Genomic DNA, 23,848 nt, shown 5'->3' with positions numbered 1-23,848 from the left:
TCCCTGACCCCAGCACTACAAATGTTTGCTTTGCAACACACAGGAATCTGGCCTCTCCCCATTCTCCTCAGTTTTGGGCCTCATGGATTCCAGAATTGGCTCCACAGTAGAGCAAAAATATATAACATAAAGCCTTTCAAACAGTCATTGCAAAGCACTCCAGCTTTATGAACAAGAACTCTTATTTATACCCAGGATCTAAGCTTGAGGGGATCAGAAATAGTTGATGAGAGCTTGAGACATTTTCAGAGAAATGTAGGAGATAAAAAGTAGATTCAGGAAAACCACAGGATAAAAGCTAAAGGAAAAATGTAATCCCAAAATAGCTCTGTTTGGAGTGCTCTTCTGGAAGAGTTATTATACTGTTCAGCATGGCAAAACATCAAAGAGGGAATATTTCAACCAAATTACTTGTGAGCTGAATTTCTAATCTTCTTCCAGATCATCCCAAGTTGCTGGTTTCCTTATTGTAGTCCCATGGCCAAGCATGTTAGGAGAAGGCTCCAGTGGAGAGCCCTTTCTCGTGCACCCAGGCTGGCACCACGGGCACAAAGCAGAGCTGCTGCAGTGTCCCTGCCCACAGTGCTGCTGTCCTACTCCCAGGCACACAGCCCTGCTCCCTGCAGCATCTTCAGCACTGCCATTGCCCTCTGCAAGGGGCTTCCCTTTTCCTCCATCTGCACACACATGGTCCCAGTCAAATCGTGAGTGTCAGAATGCACCTCCAGTCCCCTCCAGTCCCACTGGTATCTGTCAGTGGCCTGTTCTCATGGACCTTTGCTGGCTGCAGGACTTGAGGAGAAACTGGCCAAACCTCCCTAAATAGAATTCTCCTCTACTCCTAAAGACCAGCAGTATTTTATTTACTTCAGGAGGTTCTAGTTGTGGCTTTAAGTATCTAATATTATGGGTCAAGCTAAGGAAGTCATTTCAGGTTCTAGCCCAGGACATTGTCAGAGGAGGACTCAAACAGGTTTTTATCAACACAAATCCTGCTTCTTTGCATTCCTGTTTCTTCCTCATGCCCCCCACTGCCTCTCTCTCTCTCATACCCCTGCCCTTACAGAGCAAGTCCTTGAGATTAACCACAATATGATTACAATTTAATTGAGGCCAGCTTAGTGTGGGGACATCCTTTTAACTCAGGAGGCCTCAATTCCACAGAACCATAATGAACTAATAATGAATGTGCTAAAGTCATTAAATCAAAATTCATAAAAGGGTGAGTATTGCTTTCTTTTATAATAAAGCAATTAAAATCCCATATACTATAATAGATACTACTAAGGTGCACTAAGTGTTCTTTAAGGAGGTTAGTGTTTAGTGCCACCACACATGAATTTGGGGATCTTTTCAAAATAGGACTGCAACACTATTAATAGATGATCAGAACTCTTTTCATGTCTTCTCTGGTTCAGCATTATTGCCTGCTTTAACAAATACTGGCATGATTTCATTAGCACAGTTTATAGAGCAGTTATAATAAATCCTGACTTGCAGTATAACTAACTTTGAAGCAGTGAAGCAGGGTACCACTGCAGATATGCTACTTGTGACTGTCCTTTTCATCATGACATCCCCTTCCCATCTCTAGTGCTCTGTTCCTTGGGGGTTAACAGAATTTATGGTAGCAGAGAAAGCACCAGGTGGGTACATCTGACTGTGCAAGTCAGGCCTAGCTGGGAAAAGGGCGCTCCAGAAAAATGCACGTCCTGGTGTATGACCACCTGTCTCTTCACATGGTCCTTGCTCTGAGGAGAACTCAAGTGAAAGCCCTGGGTTATTTTAAACTTGGATCTCATTGCCACAGGTATTGGAAAGCTGACGGTTAGACTTGGACTCAGGGAAAAGGTCCGTTAACAGACTTCAGCTGCGTGTTAACCATTATGGTCTGGAGACACCTTTTCAAAGAATTGTAGAATATCCTTAGTTGGGAGAGACCCACAGGGATCATCCAGTGCAACCCCTGGCTCTGCACAGGACAGGGCCCAACAATCCCACCATGTATCTTAGAGCACTGTCTGGGCATTTCTTGAGTTCTGGCAGCCTTGGGGCCATGCCCATTCCCTGGGGAGCCTGTTCAGTGCTCCAGCCCCCTCTGCAAAAAGAAGCTTTTCCCAATACCCAGCCTAAACCTCCCCTGACACAGCTCCAGCCATTGCCCCAGCTCCTGTCACTGGTCACCAGAGCTGGGCCAGACTCACAGCAGCTGGTGTTCATGAGGCCTTGTCCCTCTCCCCTTGGCCCTGCCACAAAACACTCCACAGCTCACAGCTCTACTTATTTCTGCTCAGCCATTGCAACGTGGTCATGTTGATGACAGACCCACAGGAGAGCTGAACTCCTTGGTCCCCACACTCCAAAGATGCCTGGTGCCCCAAGCTCAGGTTCCACCTAGGAAAGCCCCTTCCTTGAAGGGCTCCAACCCTACCATGCAATGGGTGAGAAGAAAGGACAGGCACAAAGTAACTTGCATCAGATAAAAGAGCCAGCAGCAAACATAAACATCTCCAATCCCATGCCAGACTTGGTATCTCCCAAAGGCCTTTGGCCTCCATTCAGCAAAAAGTAATTATTGTGTGCCAGAAAGCTGAGATCTAAGCACCAGACAGTTTATTGCTACTCACAAATCCACAAAAGTAACAAATGTTCTTCCTCTTAATGACACAGTCATGAAAACCCAGAACTCTGAAGACTGCTCAGAAGAGAGACCGATGGAAAGCTCATCCCAGGGCAGGTGGGCTTGGGTGTCCGGATGAGGGAGAAGAGCAGATGGGCAGAAGAAGAATCATTAAATTGTACATGGAGCAGGGGATTATCTGCAGAACATGATATAAGAACAGACAGATTAAAGGAACACTAAATATTTATTACAAAGTCCTTCATATCATATGCAATAATACATGCCATAGCTGCTGCTGAATAATACAGGCAACAGCCAGTTGCTGAGATTGCTCTCTGAGTTGGATAAAATAGAATTAGAGGCTTTTATCCACTGGAGACTATGTGCTGTTATACATAATAATCAAAATCACTCAGAAAAGAGAGAGAAATAGCTCATTGATCATTATAACTACATCAGACAAAACATATTATATCCAGGTTACCACAGGCCAGTGCTGTTCATGCAGGGTGGGGAGGCACCAGACAATCACCATTCTTTTCCTCCCTCAATTTTGGAATGCATAAGCCCAAAGGAATACAAGGACTTCAGGCCATAAAGGATTAAAACTGGCATTTCCTGATGAGTCCAGGGGCTCTGCACTGGGCCATGAGCCAGTTTTGGTGCACTGGCCTTAGAGAGAGGTGCAGTATGCTTTGGGCACAGCCAAAATTATTCTTTTTCTGCGGCCATGACACAAACACACTGTTTAGGCAGCCTGATTCTAGAGCTGCAAGGAACAAAATGATATTACAACCTAACAGTTCGTCTCACAAGCCCATTCCTTCTGCTCACGAGCACGAGCAGGTGGAGGGGATGCACTCCTGGGTTCCCTGAATAGGCTAAAAATGAATTGACTTCACTGGAAATTCTCCTTGCTGTGGCAAATTAGCCCTTGATATCAGCTCATGTCTAACACCTTATACACAGGCAGGAAAAGAGAAGGTTACCAAGCAGAAGTCATTTGTCATCATGCAGCTGCTCTGCACCTCTTTCCAGAGCCAAGTCCCTTGTGCTGCTTTCAGAGACTGGCCAGGAGCTCCCAGCAAAATGAGATTTCCATTTGGCTGTGTAATGGTCACCAAAACCAGAGAGATCCTTTCCAGTTGTGGGGAAGGAGGGAAAAGGGAACAGAAAGAAAATGGGTTCGGAACTGGGGCTTTTTAACCAGACACAGTGATTTTTTTAGGACCACTGCCAAGGAATTAGCTGGGATGGCAGTAAGATGGAAACACCATAACCTGTGTGTAGCAGCACCACAATCACAGAAATTACAGAAATCATAGAAATCATAAAAATCACAGAATGGTCTGGTTGGAAAGGACCTTAAAGATCAATCCCACCCTCCCACCATGGGCAGGGACACCTCCCACTGTCCCAGGCTGCTCCAAGCCACATCCAGCCTGGCCTTGGGCACTGCCAGGGATCCAGGGGCAGCCCCAGCTGCTCTGGGCACCCTGCGCCAGGGCCTCCCCACTTCCACAGGGAAGAATTTCTTCCTAATACATCAACTAAACCTGCTTTCTGTCAGTTTGAGGCCATTCCCCCTTATCCTGTCGCTCCATGCCACATAAACAGTTCCTCTCTGGAGTTCATGTAGGATTGAGCAGATTTAGCAGAGTAAACTCCCCCCTCAGAATGCTATTCCCATATTTACTTCTGGGGCTTTTTCAAAGGCAGTTCCCGCTTGCAGCAGCAGGAATTACCTCGAGCAATCCACCAGGAGCCAGGAGAACAGGGATCCCAAGGAGTGTTGTGTTTCTCCATTTCTCATCCGTACTGAGCAGACGAGAGCTGACTCACTGCAGGAAACCCAGGTGCTGAATTCATCTAACAAGCTGCTTAAAACTCCAAACAGATGTTTCTGTGTCTTCCCTGCTCCTTGTGCAGGCTGTGTGGAAGCACCAGCAGATTTACAAAAGAGCAGATGCATGAGCCATACATGCTTTAATATCAAGGGCCAAGTCATTGGAAAATGGTTTATAACTACTCTGTGTCCACGTATTTTAAGCAGTGTGCCATAGGAATATCAGATCAGCCTGGTCCATAATGGAAATTTAGATTGACTGGGCTGGAGTCAGAGTGGAGGCAGCAAAACTCCCACTGAAACTGGCAATTGTACCTGTTATAGTGTGTTGCCTGCTCCTGCAATGACTCATGAAAATGTAGATTGGGTATTTAGGCTGGATCTCATCCAGTGCCTGGGGAGATGTACAAAACAACTCTGACTTTAATGGATATTTTATCAGGGTCCTTAACTTTCCAAAGATGATGGAAGGATCATAGATCGACCAGTACACACTGTGATAGCTATTAGAATCTGGAAAAGCTAATTCTCACACTACATCATTTTTTTAGACTCACAGAGCAGTGAAAAATTGTCTCAGTACAAAATTCCTCCCTACACCCTCACCAAACACCACAGTCCCCAAAACCAGTGATACTGGTTTGAAGACCAGACAGACACACACAATTTAAAATCTCATTCCCAGAATTACAGCATGTTCCCAGTGTTTCCTAACATTTAGGATTTACTGCTTGCCATTTTTTAATGCCAGCCGCTATTTTCACAGGAAAAACTGAAATCTGATATTCTGATGTGCTCAGATAACTTCAGGAACTGAGCTTTAATGAGAAACATGAGGATCAGACTTGTAGATTAGAGGTGGTGAATCTCACCTGAGATGACAGCAGTCTCCAAATCTGCACCAAAGCACAAGGATAGGATCCACACACGGGGTCCCAGGTGGTCCAATGCCTTTTTGGCTTCCTTATGCATAAAGCTGGAGCTCCTGGGCTGTTGTGATTATTCAAGTGCTTTGACAATGGTTCTTAAGGTAACTGGAACACAGTAACATGAAGGTAAATCAGCCAGCCACAGACCACAGCTCCAAGGTGGATCAGGAAAAGCATACATTTAAAAATTGAATTTCTCCCAATCTGTCCCTGGATCAAGGCATAGGATGAGGATGAACCACAGCATCATCCTGATATTGTAAAAAAACCTGGGTTTAAGGAAATTGGAGGTGGAGGTTGAAGTCCCAAAGACTCAACATTTCTGAAGGTGTGGAACACCTGAACATGTAACCTTCTAGGTGGGTATGTCCCAAATTACTCTGATGGAGAAAACCATATTGACTACAAGCACCAGAGAATCCTCAGGAGAATTTTGCAAGCACTGAGCACACTGATGCCAGAGAACCACTTGTTTCATACACACAAGCCAGACTTGTTTTCTAAGGTAATGCCTGATAATAGCCAGTTATTAATCCCTTCAACTGTAAATTGGATTTTCCAGGTACCATAGACATCATTGTCAAGGAAGTTACTGAAGCCTGACAGTAGAGACTGCAGGAGAAATCCTGCTCTCACAGCAGTGCAGGGCAACTCTGTCCCTGCCTCTTACAGGGACACCATTCCACAACTTCATGTGAGCTGCAGAGATTTCTACCAACTGGACATCTCAGGGTTACCATTTCAGAGAGTGTCTTCCATCAAACATCCCAGGGCATTTATATTTTATTTATATAAAATATATATAATTTCCATATTAAAGGACAAGGTTTACAGCAAGCACTGGATGTTGCTGCTTCACTTGCACGCACTGCATTTCACATGTTGCATTTCCTGACAAAAATGGGTTCCCTTATTTCTGAAATACCAAACATGCAAAGCAGAGCTCTCATGTATGAATTATACAGTGCTGCAAAAGCTATCATCATGTCCAATTTTTTTGGCATTTCAATGTACAAATATTATCCCAAGGAGCTTTTACACTAATGGATAATTGTCTGCAGTGCACACTTAACCTTTGTCCACTTGAATTGACTTGGTGGTGCTACCTACGTACATCAAACATCAATTCATCCAAATTGGCACCACATGAAAGGCATGGGGCCAAATTCCCTCTCTCCTGCAAAGCTCAGCTCTACAGGATTTGAAGAGTGATGCAAAGGAGAGCCCATGCCACTTAGACTAATTGGACTAGATTCTCCAATAGCCCATTCCATTTGTGCCAGGGGAGGTATCCTGAGTTTGGGCTAGCAGGAAATCAGACACCATAAAAAGTTGGTTGTTGGACCCACACAGATTCCAATTAACTGCCAGTAAGCAATCTCACCTGCTGTGACATTATTTCTCAATCAAACATGAAGCTTCTTGGGAAAAAAAAAAAAAAGCAAACCCAAATTACATTTCATAAGGGCACATAAAGGCAGTCCACACAACCCTGGTCAAGATCTACATTCCCTGTGTTATCTTTGAACTGGTATGAAGCACAATTACCACCTCATTTTGCAGTTCTTTGTGGCCATTTAATCTCTCTCATTTTGTTTCTGATACCTCCAATAATCCAACCCTGGCATTCCTCCTCCATGTGTAAAAGAGCTATGCTGGTCTCCTTGCTCCAGGGAAATAAAATATGTCCCTTAAATTCTGAGATGGGAGGAACGTGCAGGGATGCTAGAAATGGCCATTAGCTCCACTCCAACTCCTCCACCTGTGCTCCATGAGCAGTGGGACACTGAAGGTCACTTTTGGCTTGTTTGCATGTACAAGATACAGCCAGACAACAGCAAAGTGCTGTGGAGAAAACAGGAGCAGGGAGAAATCAAACACAGCAGCACTCGTGAGCCTTCCTGCAGACAGAGGCCTTCAGGGATGAGAAATAACCACAGGTGAACGAGAGCCAGCAGAGCTCTCCCACTGCCTCAGGGCTCTTTCAGGATGAAGCTGGCATCTGCAAGAAAGCAAGTGCTCATATTTGGCTTTTCTCCTCAAAGATCTCATGGCTTCCTACTGCCCCCAGGTTAGCTCAGGCTGACTCACCCCCAGCAGCCATTGAGGGGCAGGTGAAGGTGGCAGGCCCAGAGATGGTGAAGGTGGCAGGCCCAGAGCTCATGAAGGTGGCAGGAAGGCCCAGGGTTGGTGAAGATGGCAGGCAGGGCCAGGACTTGTGAAGGTGGCAGCCCCAGAGCTGATGAGGGTGGCAGGCAGGCCCAAGGCTGGTGGCAGCCCCAGAGATGATGAAGGTGGCAGCCCCAGGACTGGTGAAGGTGGCAAGAAGCTCCAGGGCTGGTGAAGGTGGCAGGAAGCCCCAGGGCTGGTGAAGGTGGCAGGAAGCCCCAGGGCTGGTGAAGATGGAAGGAAGGCCCAGGGCTGGTGAAGGTGGCAGGCCGCCCCAGAGTGGCCCCATGTGAGGTGCAGGGGGCACACCAAGCACCACACTTGCCATTAAGTTTGGAGATGCTCTGCCTGCCCAGACCGTGCATAGAGACTCACTCACTCCTGTGTATTCCCTGTGTTTTAATTCAGCAGGGAGCTGGTTTCCTCATTCCAGAGGCTGCAGCTGGAGTGCATTAACATGCAGCAGAGTTCACCCTTGTTCTGTGCCACCTTCGCAGGAGGGACAGGGTGTTTGCCTCAGTGGGTCCAGCAGGGCTGTGCTCACCAGGCTCCTCCAGGCTCACCACAGGTGCTCCAGGAGAGGACTTGGAGACCAGGGACACACCACATGCACTCTCAGCTCCACACAGCCCTGGTCAAGATCTACATTCCCTGTGTTATCTTTGAACTTGTATGAAGTACAATTACCTCCTCATTTTGCAGCTCTTTGTGGCCATTTAATCTCTCCCATTTTGTTTCTGACATCTCCAATAATCCAACCCTGGCATTCCTTACAGATACTGCAATTACAACACAGAGCAGCTCTTGACAGGATGAGTTGTATTTTGCTTCCTTTCTGTGGCACTCAGGCCACCAGGCCTGGCTACATCTAATAGCAACAGAAACCATCCCTGATGATTTATGTGGGTCCCTAGCAGATAGTGATACTGCTATATATCTGTCTTAACCAATTAAATGGCTAGAAGCTCCCCAGAATACACCAGCAGAGCTACAATTTACATGTGATTCTGTTTTCCGTAATAACTCTGTGGTGATTTTCCTTTCCTTCCCTTCTTTTTTGGCTGGGGACTTTGCAGTGGCCTCTCCTGCCTTGCTGCCCCATGTCACACACTCTGCAGCTGGGAGAAATAGTCCTCAGGTTTTGACATGCCCACGACAATTGGGATTGTGGTGCAAGACATGGGAAAAAAACAGTTCCCAAAATACCCTTGATAAATGGGCATTTTGCTTCAGCCAACACAGAAATGGGCCAAGCAACACCTTCTGTCTGATCACAGAACAGACTGGCTTGGGCTGGAAGGGCCCTCAATCCCACCCCTCTTGTTCCAAGTCCTTGCCATGGGCAGGGACACCTTCCACTGTCCCAGGCTGCTCCAAGCTCCATCCAGCCTGGCCTTGGACAATTCCAGGGATCCAGGGGCAGCCACAGCTGCTCTGGGCACCCTGTGCCAGGACCTCAGCACCCTCACAGGAAAGAATTTCTTCCAATATCCCATCTAATCCTGTTCTCTGGCAGTGGGAAGCAATTCCCCCTTGTCCTCTTGCTCCAGGCTCTTGTTAAAATCCTTCTCCAGTTCTCTTGCAGAGAAAGATCCTGAGATGACTAAGCAGCTTGCAGAAAACCTCTCTACGCAGTGCAAGGCAACATCAGATATTTTTCACTACTTCCCCAACTCCCAATATATGCCAGGATGTGTCATATTCCCTTTTTTTCTTGGCCAAGAAAATATTGCCTCCAGCTGCTCCATCAAAATCCAAAGAGACCATTGGCTGCCTATAAAAACTGGATGAGCCTTGTGGTAACCCTGCAGCTCATGCCCCTTCCTTACATAATTTGCAGCAAAACCCAGGCCCAGGAAGTCTGTGCACAGATCCCAGTACAACGGGTTTCCTGATCTCTGGTGTCAGTTAATCCCTGGCTAAGGTGAGATCTCAGAAATAATTGAATCCTTCAAGAACTTGTTTGATTTGCAAGAGGGACGAAGGATTTAGGCATTCTCCTGCCACTGAATTTGTTTACACCCTATTTATATACATTAATCCCACGCTTTGGGACTTTTGCAGGTAGCGTTTGGCTACCTGCAGGAATCAGGAGGGATTATTTTCCCCTGCTGATTCCCAATTTGCCTTTTCAGTTTCCTTTTTATTTTCTGGCTCTTCTCCAAAGTGGTCAGTTTTAAATTCATCTTCAAACCTGGGGTAAGGAAAGACTCATTCCTACTTAACGTGTAGGATTTGTAGCAAGACAAATCTCAGCTTCCACACCATGATTCCCTGTAGAGAATCGTGCTGGAGTTGACCCTGGCCTCAGTGCTTGCTGAGAAACCAAAGTGACTCTCCAAGAGAAGCCATCACACCCTGCCAAGGAGTCGCAGTCCCCTCTGCACCAGGGAGCTGCACACAGGCATTAAAGGCACCCTTAGGAGGGGCTCAAGGAGGGATTTTCTGCAGCTCACAGCAAGTGTGGGGATGTGTGGCTGTGAGGGGCTGGGAGAAGAGGCAGAGCCCAACATCTGTTTCTCAGCCAAGCAGTCCCAGTCTCTTTGTGTGACCTTGAACATGTGCCATCAGCAGCACTGCTGGAAAATCCACTCTGCACTGAGGAGAATGAAAACAACCCACCTGGCAGGTGTTGGGGAGGCTTCTCCTCCACAGTGATTTGTGACTGTCAGAGCACAGAGTGCGTGCCCAGGGGAGAAGGGTTTGTGTAAGAGGAGCTCAGCTGAGATTAGCACTGCTGGGGCCCCTCCAAGCAATGCATAAGGGACTGTGCCTGCCTTTGGGAATATCTAATTCAAGACCACACAGCTCCTAATGAACAGAAAAAAAGAAACTGATTACTCTGCCTGTACCTTGGCAGAAAGTTTCTTAATAGATGCAGTGACATTAGGGTGATGCCTTTTTCTTTTGTAGTGGCAAATGTAGCAGTGTGCTTGGATATATTCCTTAAAATCAGGTTACATATTATTTTTTTTAAGAAATTAATGAGTACTTATGGTGTATACTGAAGATGCAAAGAACATACAGAGCTAGTGGGTGTTAAGGAAAGCTCACACACCCAGTCTCCAGAAGGATGTATATATACCAGATATATTTGTTGCCAATATTATGACTGGACTAGTTACACCAGTATGAAGTTTGCTTTCTTCTCACCCTCATTATAGTTCAACAAACGAATCCCTTTATTGATGACATAATGTGCATCCCTGCGCTAACAAATTATTTGCTGTGTGCAATTGATTTCTGCTGCTGTAATCACTACACACAAATATCTTCTGTATCATTGCTCTGTAGAAAAATATGCCTTCCAGCAAGATTATACAGAGTAATAGTGCGATTACTCAGCTTCCATGAAGTTATCTATCTGTTTAACCTCTGTGCAGCCTTTACAGCGGGTTTATACAGATATGCTCCAGGAATTTATCCACCTACACTTTGTAAAACACCTTGTTAAACCACCTTCCATCTCAGCCTGAGGATGAACTTCCAAGTACTTCACAGACAGGACTGTGTCTAAGAGTAATTGCTTAATTTAGGAGAGCCAGCCAGCTTTCCTTTTTGGTGCTATTACTCTTCCAAAGTGAATTTCACACAGATGAAAGTCTCAGATCAGCAGCTCTGTGGACTGGACTCCTCTCCTGAGTACAAGCATGGTTTCCTCAGTGATCAAACTCTGGTCCCAGCCAGTGGAAGGTAATCGGCCCCTCACAGCAACTCAGACCTCAAGTTTTAGACTGGGAGGATGGACCAGCTGTACAAGCCAATGAGTCACTGCATCTACAGTCTCCTGCCCACACATGACCATGTCCAAGTGCACTCCACAGCCCTTGCAGATGCTTTTGTCCCAAAATTGCTGGGTCAATATTTTGTCCAAGTGGGAGAATGAAAGGAAGTGAGCAGTGCCTGGATTTGAGATGATGGCAAACTGTCACTGACATGGCAAGGCTGGGTCAGCATCCAAGCTCACCTGCTTCACCTGCTCCACAAAGATCCCAGATAAAGGTTTGCTGGTAGGAAGCTTTGCTCACCAGAGCAGCTCTGCTTCACCCATCCACCAGCACACACCAGCACAGCTTCACCACAGCCTCACAGCAGGGGCAGCTGCTGCTGCCTGGCATTTCCCTGGGTCTGCAAGCATCAGCTCTGTGACAGATGAGTAATGCCATGGTTGACTCTCACAATTAAAAGGCAAATGTCATGTTTGAGAAGTTTTATATAGTTATGTTTTACCCCCTTGTGTTGTTATCAGGGGTGCCCTGGGTTTGGGACATTTGGGAGGGTCACTCGTTACTGTGGCAGCAGCTGAGCTCCAATCAAGGTGTCAGGAATGATCTCCAGCACTGGGCAGGGAAGGAGGAGTGGATGGACAGAACTTTGGGAGGGGCCAAAGGGTTAAAAGGTGAAACCTCCATTGTGGGGGTGAGCCCATGGTGGGAAAAATCCTCTGCTCCCAGGGCTGTAATATCTTCTCTATTCAGTCTGCTGTTGTATTTTTGATAAGATTTTAATAAATCTTTCTAAATTTTTTGGAAGTGAGAAGCATTTCTCACAGCTCCTGCCTGGCAGCAGCAGCACAGACAGGCTGCTTTAGGCAGCTGAGGATCCAGCCCCTCTTGTTCATCCTGCTCTATAAAACTGTCTTGTAAAGGTCGTTACTGGCCCTGCCTGCGTTTGTCACGAGGCCATTTTGCTCCAGTGTTTTCAGATGTGACTGATAAGCACTCATGCCTGAAATAATGCAGATTCACAGCCCCTTGATATTCCCAGGTACAACAGTTGCACACCAATCAAAAGCAAATGCCTTTCAATCACAAGAAGAGAAATGTTTCTGCTGCATTATGCACAATTACATGCTCAGCTGTTATGAATAACTCTGAAGCTCCTGCTCCAAGACTATTTCAACCATATGTGCCACTTGCTCAGCCACTTTCTGCTCTCTTCTCAGGGAGGGAAGAGCAGGAGAGACAATAATTCCTGAAACAGGAATTATTTAAATCAGCTACAGCCAGGAGGATGATTTGGGCTCTGTATAAATGTAAAATACAAACCATTAAGTCAACTCTTAGGTATCAAACTGAATGCAAGTGAGAATCATCCAGACCCAGTGAGTCCCACCATACAAAATATTCTTAGAAATCTACAGGACACAAGTGACATCCTCGTCACAAAGTTGTCTCAGAAAAATCTCCCCCTTCCTGACCCAAAATATCCCCTTTCCTGACCCAAAACTCTCTGCCACAGATACCTGTACAGGTAATGGTGCCTGGGATGCCTTGCTCCACCTCCAGCCCTCTCAGCAGGAATAAGAACAAGTCAAGAAAAAAAAAAAAAAAAAAAAAAAAAATATATATATATATATAGAGAGAGAGAGAGAGGTTATTTCCCTTTTTCTATGTGTGGATGAGGAGCTGGTACAATTAGCTCTGTAAAAATGGAGTTTTCAGTAAGGAATGTTGTTTATGCTTCTAATTTTAAGATGTTCAGTGATGCATTTAGGCCAGTGGTATGTACCCAGTGAGTGGTACACACATGCTCACATACCCTGCTTGTCTGACAAAGGAAGCCATCAATAATTGCTGAGCCTGCGAGCATGAATTGTCTCTTGAAAGGAACTAAGAGTCCTCAAGAGCACTAAGGAAAATAAAAGTCAACTGGGAAAGACAGGAATCTGACAGCTTTGCCATCTAAAGATGTCTCTCAGTTTCTTAATTGCACAGGTTGCTTCTGATTACATGAGGTAGCACCAGAAGTAGGTTACTCTGCAGAAAGAGGTGACAAAATAAGCAGAATTCCAACGACAGTATCTTTGATCTAAACTCTGGTTCACCAAGGCTCTAATTTCTGACAAAAATAGAAAAAATTTGCATCATCACATGGCAACACCACCGTCAACGTGACTACTTCATCCCCTGATCCCTGCCTCAGGCTCTGGCTGCTCCCCAGCACTTCAGTGATGACCAAACTGGAAAGAGATTTTAAAGACTGGAAACTAGAGTACAAAAATAGACTAGTCAAAAATATGCTGGTTAACATATACTGGTTAAAACCTGGTTAAAATATACTGGTCAGTCCTCTGAGGGATGGGTGGAGAACACAAGAATTGAGATTAAAAACTCATATATATATAATAAAAATAATAAATATAAATAAGACTCATTATATGCTAAATCCTGAAGAGCCTGGCCTTCATACAACTTCACATTCAAAAATGAGTCAGCAAGATTGGTAAATATTTATACAAATAGTAGGTGCTTACCTGGGGTAAGCACAGCCAGCTTCTCCCTCCATGCCAGCATTACAGTCAGGGGTGTGATGGGAGAAGGCCAGGCTTGGGATTTGGGCACACCTCTTCTTGATGTTTGCTCCAGCAAAGAAGATTATTCACCATGGGATTACTCTTCTCGGTAAATATTCTTGGAAAGAAATCACAAAGAAATACAGAGAGGGCATCTGGCTTTCCTTTTGCAGCCAGGGAAATTAAATCCAGGATGGAAAACGGTGCCATGAACTCACAGCAGAAGAGCACCTCACCTCATACCATGGCCATCAGAGGGGTGCCAGGGTGGAGCTGCTCCTTCAGGACATGAGTGTCACGAGCAGTGAGAGGTGGGAAAGGGCCCAAAAGCCTGAGAAGGGCTTCTGGCTGGCTTCTCAGCCACTCCCACAGAAACAGCCCAGCTGACTGTTCTGTGAGCACAAACCATGAGCTCAAGGGTTTCAGGAAGAGGGTGCCCTCCTTAGGGCTAATTTCAGAAGGCTGCTTTCCTCACAGACTCTTGGGAAATGGAGACAATTCAGTTAATGTGTTTCTTTTTTCCCACCTTCTTTTTGTCTTTTTTTTCCCCCTTTTCCTCCTAAGTTGCCTAATTTCTCAGAACAGTGCCAGTCAAAGGCATCAAACCCTCTCCCTCCCAGGGCCAAGCATTTCTCCCCAGCACTCCAGTGCAGCAGCCTGGGGTTGCCTTTCATAGATGCTCAGCTGACATATCTTGCATGATTAACACTTTTTCTAGTCCAAATAAAAGCCCAAATAAGTTGTCAACTTTTTTTTTTTAATTCCACACAAGTCCTACAAAAGCAGCCCCACATACAGCCCTCATCCCACATTGTCCTCATCCCACACCCTTCCAATGCCCAAATTACACCCAGAAAAGAGGTTTATTCACCTCCAAAGGCAAGGTAGGGCACACCAGATAAGTATCTCAAAAACAGAGAGAAAAAGCTGGACAAACACCAAACACACCAAGATGCCAAGAAAACTGAGTAAATATCAGCATTAGTTTTGATCCTGCCACATTTAAATCCATTTTAGTGTTCAGATTGGGATAGGAGTTTCTGAGGAAGCAGCACTGGAAAGTGGCTTATGAACAGCAGAAAATCAGAGGGTCAGATAAAAACCATCCATGTGCTCATGTGGGGGGGAAGAGGGGATGCCTGGGATAAAGGAGGAAATTAAAGCTGTGGAATATGAAATTATATCCAGAGTCCTGCAGGCTTCCAGTGCTGCCGAGTTCAAGACAATGAATAAATAAGAGGAATTGAAACCCAAGCAAATCTCTAGGATGAGACAAAATTCGTTGCAGTGTGTTAGAGCAGATTTGAGGAAGGAAATGTGTGTGCCAACAGCAATTACTATGGAGAACTCGCTGAGCACAAGTCTAGAAGACTGGAAAATTGGAAAATAACAAACCAAATGTGGTATCAATATGCAAAAAATGAGAGCAAGCCTGGCACAGGAAATTACAGGGCTATCAGCTTAATATTCATTACATATAGGAAAACACAAGGTCCCCACTGTATACAAGAGTGTAATTAAATCAAGGGGTTCAGCTGAAATCAACTGCTTGTGATGTTTATGAATTAGCAGCAGATTCCAAATGCAGCCACAGCATCAGCATCCAGCCCAGGGCCTGGGGTTGTTTGGTACAAGCTACAAACCAGCCCTGGGGGGAGTTTTCTCCCAGACAGTAAGTTTAAATTCTCTCACTCAGAGGTTTGGGGGTTTTTTTGCCTGGCATGTGATTCAGTGCTGAGGAGGATTAGCACAAACAGGCCATCTGAGGACAGTGTCTGGGGGAAAATGTTATGGGCTTATTTACTGATTACTGCTTATTTGTTTGCTGTTTAGAGCAATGGCAGTGAAGCATATCTGTAATTCCTCCTGCTTCTGCCCTGCTTCCTCCAGGACAGTAACATCTGCAGCTACCCTAGTATTTCCTGGGAAATATGGGAAGCAGGGCCAGACATTCCCTCCATCACAGAGAGAGCCAGGCTGAAAGGGACCAAAGGGATCATCTGGTGCCACCTCCCTGCTCCAGGAGGGTCATCCCAGAGCACAGGATTGTCCTGAGGGGTCTGGAATAGTTCCAGTGAGGAAGACTCCACACCCTCTCTAGGGTTCAGCCTGTTCAGGCCTCAGTCACTGCACAAAGTTCTTCCTCATGATGATGTGGAACTCCCTGGGTTCCTGCCCAGGTCTCAGTTCCTGCCCATCTCCTCTTGTGCTATTGCTTGGCACCACTGACAAGACCCTGGCTCCATCCTCTGGACACCCATCACCTTTCAAAGGACCATCACTTGATCCCTAGGGAAAACCCTCTTGCATTTCTCCCGCTTCACTCTCACTGCTCAGTCTGTAAAGTCACATGGGGGTTTTATTTCCAAGGCCTCTGCCAGGCTCTGCAAGTGGGGCGACAGCACCATTCACCACCCAAAGGCTGCTGAGCCAGAATGCTCTGCTGGTCCCCTTCAAGGCCAGCTTTACAGGAAGATTTACATTGAGACCTCCATTGCTGTGCAAGTGGCTTCAGAAAACTCTGAATCAGCATCCCAAGTCCTGGGAAATACCAAGGATGTGGCTCAGCCCTCTTGTTTCCCAGAGCAGCTGGGGCTGCCCCTGGATCCCTGGCGGTGCCCAAGGCCAGGTCAGGCAGGGCTTGGAGCAGCCTGGGATGGTGGAAGGTGTCCCCATGGCAGGTGGTGTATCGGTGTATTTTCCGCCCCACAGGCGGGAGGAATGATGAGGAGGACTCCACAATATCAAAAGGCCAATTAATTACTTTATTATACTACATTATTCTATATTACACTACAGCTAAACTGAAACTGCACCAGCACTCAATAAAATCTCCTGACTGTCTCCTGACCGACCGTCAGGACACAGTTTGCAGAGATTGGTGAAGAAAACAAAACACTCACATCAGAATCCAATCAAGCAAATTCCTTCAAGTAAATAATGTTCCAACACATTCCACATGTTCCAAAACACAGGAGCAGTAAATGAGATAAGAATTGTTTTGATCTCTGTGCTTCTCCAGGAAAAACCTGAGAGAGAGAATTATGTCTCTCTCTGTTCAGAGAATGTGAATGCCACAGTGGTGGAATAAGATGGGATGTAAGGTCCCTTCTAACCCAAACCAGCCTGTGATTCTGTGAATTAGATGTGTTCAGCCAGGCAGATGCCCTGAGTAATGCACATTAATCCTCACCTGCTTCTCCTGGGCAAGTAATGTGTAGGAACAAGCACTTCAAATGCTCCTACAGTGCACCTAGCTTTCAGAAAGGCATTGCTCTGTCCTTTATTACCCTTAGTAACCTCCAAGAAAAAGTATGAATGAACAGAAAGAGCCTATTTTGAGTGTGCAAATACTGAACATGATTTTGAAACACAGCAAGCAGTGCCAGAGAAAAAATGCAAGTCTCTTCACTTTCATCACAAGTTTCTTGTATCAAGAAAAACATATGGAGGAATGACGCAGAACCTGACTGTGTTTTTTAAGTCAAAATGAGATCTTTGAAGAAATATCCTCTGAGTTTTTGTACCTACACCATCAACACTGGATAAAAAAGCTTGCCACCTTTTACAAGAAGTAAAAATGAAAATCCCACAGCAGCCCAAACCAGGAAAGGATTTGCAATATAGACCCTGATTCCAAACCCCATTTTTTGCAGGGCCAGAAGCTGAACTTTGATGATCCTTTTGGGTCCCTTCCAACCCAAAATATCCTATGACTCTATGATCAGCTGTGGAGAACCAGCCAGTTCTTTGGATTATGTGGATTTTCCTGACTGCACATTGAACAGCAGCTGAAGGAAAGCCACCACAGCAAGTCCTGGCCACAGCCCTAAGGGCTCCAAGGGCAGACGGAAGAGACAGAAGGTAAGGAAAGGTCATTTCTCCTGGTCATTTCTATTAAGAGGTCTCAGCCCTGTCCCAGGTTCCCTCTTCCCCACAAAGGCCTAGGCTGAGACAGCAAGAGCAGCTTTGGCAGCAGCTTGTACAGGGCTGATGGAACATGGTTTAGTTAAAATGCACCTCACAAGGAGGAAATTAAAATCCTCAAGGCCACAAATTAAAAATTGTGACTTGACAGAACAACAATTTTATAAATAGAAAGACCTATTTCCTGCAAAAATCCTGTGGACTGAGCATTGGAAACTAATTAGTGGACTGAATCACCAGGAAAAAAAAAGGCAAAAAAAAGCTGTTTTCCTGTTACTCATGAGAAGATATTACTTTCCTATTACTTTTCTTTTGGCACTGGTGATTAGCATAACCCTGTGGGCACTCCACAGCCCCTCCTTGGTGAATTTTCTTCCTATTCCAATAAAATACCCTAAAGTAAAGGACAAAACTCATCATTAGCCATTGCTTTTACACACCAGCAGCTGCCCGCAGTCCTTCTCCTCCTGATTATATGATCGTGGAGCAGGAAGGTGTGGGTGCATCTAAACTGCTTTATTACAAATGCCAGCTCCACTCAAGAAGACATTCATAGAATGACAGAATAGTTTGGATTGGGACCTTAAAGCTCACCCAGTGCCACCCCTGCCATGGGCAGGGACACCTTCCACTGTCCCAGGCTGCTCCAGTCCTCATCCAGCCTGGCCTTGGGCACTGCCAGGGATCCAGGGGCAGCCCCAGCTGCTCTGGGCACCCTGTGCCAGGGCCTGCCCACCCTCACAGAGAAGAACTTCTTCCTAAGAGCCAATTAAAATCTCTCCTGCTTTGGTTTGAAACCTTTTCTGCTTGCCCTATCACTATTAGCTCTGTAAAAAGTCACTATCCCTCTTTTTTTCTCAGACCTCCTGGGAAAGCTGCAATGAGCTGTCCCCAGAGCCTTTTACTTTGAAGCAGAGACTTTCCTACTAAATTCATTAAGAAGATAAGAAAACCCAAAAAACCCCAGGGCTCACTGGAGGACAAAAAGTGCAAGTGACCTCTGTGCAGGCAGCCTGGCTGTCACTCACTTGTCAGAGAACTGCTGGAGTGGGATCTGTCTGCAGGAAGTCTTGGCTTCAGCCAGCAATCAGCTCCAATATCAGCAGTGCAGTGCCACCATGCATTAAAGCAGAAAAAAATCAGCACAAAACAAACTTCTCAGAATGGTTAAGACCCAAATTTGCAGAGTGCAGAGCCTTTTCCCTTGTGACTACACCCACACAAAAGCACACAAGCAAAAACTGGTGCTCACTGCTGTTAGTAAATGAAAGCCCAGCCCCCAGGGGATGCAGTGTGGATGGATCTTTCTGGATCTCCTGCTGGTTTGCCCGGTGGTTTCAGGACACGGAGTAGACCACACTGCAGCCTTCCCAAGCACTGGTGGGAAAAGCCCTGGAACAGCTCACAGAGTAAGAGGGAACCAGAAAAGCCTTTGAGAAAGGGGAGGAAGGCTGCAAGGCTCTTCTGCACACACAGGAGAGACAGGCTGTGAGAGACAGTGTGATTGCTCTCAATCCTGAGGTCTCTTTGGGCATCCTCTTCTGGCTGGGACCATGGGCTGTCCCCAGGAGTCACCACACCACTGCCCAAGGTCACCATCTACCCCAGTGAGCCAGAAAAGGAACACAACTCTGCTAACTCCCTGCAGAAATCAGTGGGATGAGATACAAAACATTCCTACATGAACTGCCCCAGCCAAGCGTAGGGCTGTTCAGAGAAGGAAGTGTTCTTTTATTACCAAATTAACTTTAAAAACCACATCCAGTTCACTTTCCACATCAAAGATCATAATCTCCATGTAAAATAGAGGGTTGATGAAAAAGGAAGTACATAGAAAACACATTTTAAAATTTTAAACACACATTTAAAGCACTGATTCTTCTTGCTTGTAACTCTGGCTTTTTTTGTCTAATAAACTCCAAGATCTCATTTGCAAGCTACCACTGCTTGCTACTCTGGGTTTTGCTGGCTGCTCATTTACTCTTTGGGGATTTCATATTCTTCTAAATTTTGTAAATGGCCACTAAACTGGACATGAACATTATAAAACACATTTCAATCACCCTCACAATTTAGAGTAATTCATTGGCAACTGTACAGAATGCTATTTACAAGGTACTTCCATCAGCTGGTATCTGGCATTAAGTATTTTGAATCAATCTACCTTCATTTTCATCTCTTATTTTTCATACAAGGGAAATTATTGATCGAAGCTTTTCAGCCTCATTTAATATACTGGAATAGGCTTTAAATTTTCCCATGTAAACCTCAGTGGATATTAGCAACCCTGTCTTGCTTAATGCAACACAAATCCTTCTCCCTGATGAGACCACGATATTGAACATGATATCATGGCCACTTTACTCATTGATGGGCTCTGAGACAGGCACCTGCTAGGAACTTCCCAGGGGCTCCCACTGGAGTGTGGTTTGAGTTACCAGGTGCCTTAAAGGGAGAAATCATTGAATTGTCAAGGCTGGAAAAGACTTCTAAGATCATGAAGTCCAATTGTCAGTGTGGCACCACCATCGTGCTCACCACTAAACCATGTCTCCAAGTGCCACATCTACACATATTCTGAACACTCCTAGGAATGGTGACTCCCCCATATCCATTGGCAGCCTGTTCTAGTGCTTGACAACCCTTTCCATGTGTCGTGGTTTGAGAGGAAATGAGTTTTTGGGAGGTGGTGGTAGTCAAACCAATAGGTGCTCAGATGTGGATATTGACACCTGGTTTGACCATTGAGGATATGGATATGCCTCTGAGAACACAGGGGTTAAAAGCGAAGAACTCCCAGGGGAACCTTCTTCTTGGTTCTGGTCGGAGGAGAGTTCAGACCTCCCCTGCCCGGCTTCAGGCTGGGCAGGGGAGGGAAAAGCCACGCGGCCGAGGGAGGTGGGCCAGAGCCTTGGGCAGAGGATGGGAGGCGATGGCTTGGACAAGAGTGAGTTCCCCACAGAGATGGAAGGGTAGAAGAACTCGGAGAGGCAGCGGGCAGCCCCCCTTTCTCAGGAGAGAGAGAGAAGGAGAGAGGTGCCAGTGCTATCTTGAAATTTGATAAGCACTGGCCTGGCCGAGGAGGAGAAGGGGGGGGCGACAAGGGAAGAGTGCGGAGCGGTGTGGGAATTCGAGATGAGCAGAGACTGTGATTTTAACCCTTCTGTGGGACGGTGGAAACCTGGCAAATGCTGATCCTCCGGGAGTCGAAGGAGGAAAGAAACGGATAAGAGGAAATGTGCAAGTGTGATGAAAGCTGTGCAAGTGAAGAAGGACTGAGAGATGTTGAGAAAATCCTAAATGGAGGAGATGATGGAGTGGCTTTTGGCTGGACTTTTCTTGTATAGCCATGGACAGAACCTTTTCCTGTAATACAGAGACTGCATTTTAGGGGGAGGCGGTGCCAAAGGAGCGATGTGAGCGGAGACGACAGGTGATGAGTGATGGTGAGACCCCTCGGCCCCAGGGGGTGAAATATTGGGGGGGACTGGTGTCCCGAAAAGAGGTGAGAGACTGTCGTTCTCTTCTGGAACTGGGCAAGGCATCCTTGAAAGGGGAAACCCTAAAAGCAGCTCTGGTCCATGTGCAGTGGTGAGAGCACTGAACATGGAAGGAAGAAGTCACAAAGGCGATGGCTGAGTGACGGGGAAACACAGCTGGATTCGGCCGTGTGTTTTTCCAGGGGAAACCTGTGGCACAAGGAGGGCTCCTTCTCTCCTTGATGAAGTGAGAAGTGATTGTTGGAAGGGTGGAGATGGACTGAGTTGATTATCTGAAGGGTGATGGACTGGGAAGAGATCTAAGGTTTTGTGTCATTCTGTGGAAATTGAGTGGGGGGAGGAGAAATGTTTAAAAGGTTTCCATTCTGCTCTGTGTGTTAATTTTATTGTAGTTATGTGATAATAAAGTTTTTTTCTTGTTTACAAGTGGAGGCCTGCTTTGCTCTGTCTCTGATCACATCTCACAGCAGACACCAGGGGAAGATGGGTTTTCATGGGGGCACTGGCACTGGGCCAGCGTCAAACCATGACACCATGAAATTATTATTTTCCCAAATATCCAATTTGAACCTGGTGCAACTTGAGGAGGTTCTCATCCTTTCATTACCTCTCGAGGTCATTACAGTCTCACAGAGTAATACCCAGGATGGATTTGGGGACAGGCAGACTTTTTCCATTGCTCCTATCAAGTTTGCATTCAGTTTTTGAATCACATGGAATTTTGCATTCAGTTGCTATTGTGATGGGTGTGTTCAAACGCTCGATTAGATCTCTGTATGTTGAGGACAGAAAGCTTGGCTGAATTTTGATGAACTCATTCTTGAATAAATAAGCAAAACATCACAGAAAAAGATACTCAGCCAGCTTCAATAAATACATATGGTAGGAAAACAGCCAGCTGGACAAACAGAATATATCACACTGGAACAAGCACTGATGATTTTGTAATGACTCCAGGAGCTCTCAGCATATTAGATACTACTGCAAAAAACAAAATGCAAATGTCTCAGTCCAGTTTACAGTAGAAAACAAGTTCTGCTCAAGTTACCAAGGCAGGAGTGAGCAATCCAGCATGGAACACCCTCCTCCCCCTTATCAAGAGCTAGAGCTAATTGGCAGGCATGGGCACAGGAGTGCTGCCAGGCACATGGTGATGCTTCCCCAGGCAGCAGGATTTCCAGAGGCCCTGGTGAAACTCTGCATTGGAGATTCTGTTAGATAAGGACATCAGGATGGATTGGGTAGGAATACAAAAGTGTTTTCTTGGGAGGAAACACACGGCTGCAAATGCTGTTACAAGCTAAACCCAATACAAGATAAAAGTGCTTGGAGCTGCTGTGGCATCCCTGATACTGCATTTGATGCTGAAAAAGAGAGAGTGAATGTGCTCCAGGGCTGAACTTCCAGTGGTCCATTGCATGGGCTAATTTGTGTGCAGGCTGATACTTTAGCATGTTTCTGTACTAACAGAGAATAATCATAGGATAAGTAGAGCAAGGTAAGTACATATGCTGCCCTTGTTTTCTTGCAGCATAATAGCATCATCAATGAAGCCTGAATGCAGCCCAATTAGCATAGAGTAATTAGAATCATGGCTGATTTTTCATTTACTTTTGCCCATGAGAAAGAGGTGGTGGTTGCAGTATGTGGGGCTGCAATCCAATGGATAATGCCCATCCTGCAAAGCCTATATCCTGTTCTCTCATCAAAAGAAACAAGGGAGACACTAAATTTCCTCAAGCTGCTCAAATTTCAGTTGTGGCCTGACTGAGTGTCCTGGTTTCAGAGAAGGATGGTGCAGTTCAGCACCAGGCCAGTGCAGCCAAGTTGTTTATCCTACACCCCCCCCATCACTGCAGGCAGTGTGGTCTGGGCAGGGAGATCGGGAAGTGCCCCATCTTGCCTGGCTCACTCCAGCAGAGGAACTGCTGCCATCCAGCCCTGCCCAGCTGATCCCTCTGCCACCCACTGCTCCCCCTGCTCCAGGTTTCTCTGAAGTGTGACTGCAGATGGGCTGTGGTGCTTGCAGGGACAGCTCTGAGGCCCAGCTGAGCCAGCGGGGCTGGGCAGTGTAAGGTCATGGGGCAGGAATGGCATCACCCACAGAGTGGTGAGTGCAGCACATGGAGCTGCCAGGAGCTGAGCCCAGGGAGGGGCTGCACAGCCTGCATGGATGACCCAGTTTCCAGGGCTGGTTGGTCCCTGACTACTGCTGTTTTTAGGCTTGGAGTGTGACATTAGGCACAGGAGCTGCCCCACCATATTGCCTTCTGTGAGAAACGACTGCTCACTTTTAAAATTTTAAAGGTTTATTAAACCTTAACAAAAAAATAAGAAAATAACTGAATAAGGAAAAATCACAGCACTGGAAGCCCCTGTGACTGTCAGCCATATGCTCATCCTCAAAATGGATGCTCCACCTTTTATATCCTTAGCCCCTCCTAGAGTCCTGTCAGTGACTCCTTCCTTGCCATCCAGGGGTGCAGATCACTTTCTTACACCTTGATTTGGGGTCAGCTGTTGCCATAGTAACAAGCCAACCCTCCCAAATGCCCCTGT

The 23,848-nt window shown here is 46.1% G+C and overlaps 1 long non-coding RNA gene across 1 annotated transcript in view; it reads right to left on the bottom strand.

Annotated features, from left to right (window-relative positions):
- The window catches only part of LOC119709918, a 92,731-nt gene that overhangs the window by 21,727 nt on the left and 47,156 nt on the right, over positions 1-23,848 (bottom strand). Inside the window, exon 2 of the long non-coding RNA XR_005259451.1 lies at positions 5,342-5,503. This is a non-coding gene — a long non-coding RNA (uncharacterized LOC119709918). The remainder of the gene's footprint in view (positions 1-5,341; positions 5,504-23,848) is intronic.

The sequence above is a fragment of the Motacilla alba genome, chromosome 19 (genome assembly GCF_015832195.1).
Source record: "Motacilla alba alba isolate MOTALB_02 chromosome 19, Motacilla_alba_V1.0_pri, whole genome shotgun sequence".
Lineage (NCBI taxonomy): Eukaryota > Metazoa > Chordata > Aves > Passeriformes > Motacillidae > Motacilla > Motacilla alba.
This window is presented reverse-complemented; position numbering and strand designations above follow the sequence as displayed.